At 41.2% G+C, this 1,028-nt stretch overlaps 1 protein-coding gene across 1 annotated transcript in view; it reads left to right on the top strand.

Moving 5' to 3' along the window:
• LOC122345778 (dystrophin-like) overlaps positions 1-1,028 on the top strand; it is a 37,943-nt gene that overhangs the window by 9,757 nt on the left and 27,158 nt on the right. The gene's annotated exons all lie outside the window — the stretch shown is intronic.

Genomic DNA, 1,028 nt, shown 5'->3' with positions numbered 1-1,028 from the left:
ACACACACACACACCGCAGACCAGTTTATTCGGACACTCTCTAAGGGATGCTCTTTGATGTAAGTGACTCTCTGATAAGTCGGACACCTCCTGTCAACACGCTCTTAACTGCACTATCTGATGTCTGGAAAGTTCCAGCGCTCTCTGGACACTTCCGCTGGGACCCGCTTGAAAAGCTAATTTAGGACAAAACGTCAGATACCACTTATCGGATAGAAAGAGAGCCGCTCGCGCGAGCGTGGGTACGCATGCGCACGCTTCTCGGCAGGCGTTTAGGAGGAGTGTGTGAATGCCCGGTGAAACCGGGTTAATTGGCAGATCAGAGACCGCAGGCTATTTCCACTCTTCAACGTCCTGAAGCTCAACGTTTCTGTCTTTCAGAAAACGCCAAAGTCATCTAGAGCAGAAAGTGTTTGCTAAGGCGAGCAGATCTATTAGCGCTGCACGTACTGAGGCTTAGTGATCTAAACTGTGTGTAATAAAGTTTACCGCGTAACTCGTCCCGAGCCGTTTCAGCTACAGACCTGAAGGACATCTGAAATTATGTGGCTTCTTGAGGAAAGCAGACTGTATTAGTCATTTAGATTTGACTTTCTTAACTCTGTAGAACGCGAAGGTTCGCTCATTGATTTTTCTTTGACAATTCGCAATGGATAAAAACAGTTGAAGCCATCTTTAAAACATCTTCCCGATAGAGGAACCGCTTCCATGTAATCCAGCCTTTTAAAATGGCAAGATATGCAGAGGAGAATGTGCTCTTTTTGGTGTCTGGCAGCTTTATCAATTAGGATAAATATTTAGACTGGTAAAAAGTAGTTTTAGAAGATATAAGATAGCATCTTGCAATTTTAAAGTGTTTCTCAGAACTGCGAGAAAGGCAGAATATAAACTTTTTTGTAACTGCAAATAAAATTGTAAGATTAAAAGGTCACAGTTATCTTTCTTCACTTTTTATTCAGTGGCAAAAATGGCCTTCAATAAATTGTTGATGTATTAAGTTTTTTTTATCATTATTGATATTATTATTA

Source organism: Puntigrus tetrazona, chromosome 1, assembly GCF_018831695.1.
Source record: "Puntigrus tetrazona isolate hp1 chromosome 1, ASM1883169v1, whole genome shotgun sequence".
NCBI classification, from domain to species: domain Eukaryota; kingdom Metazoa; phylum Chordata; class Actinopteri; order Cypriniformes; family Cyprinidae; genus Puntigrus; species Puntigrus tetrazona.
The sequence above is the reverse complement of the archived record's forward strand: the minus strand, read 5'-3'. Positions and strand labels throughout refer to the sequence as shown.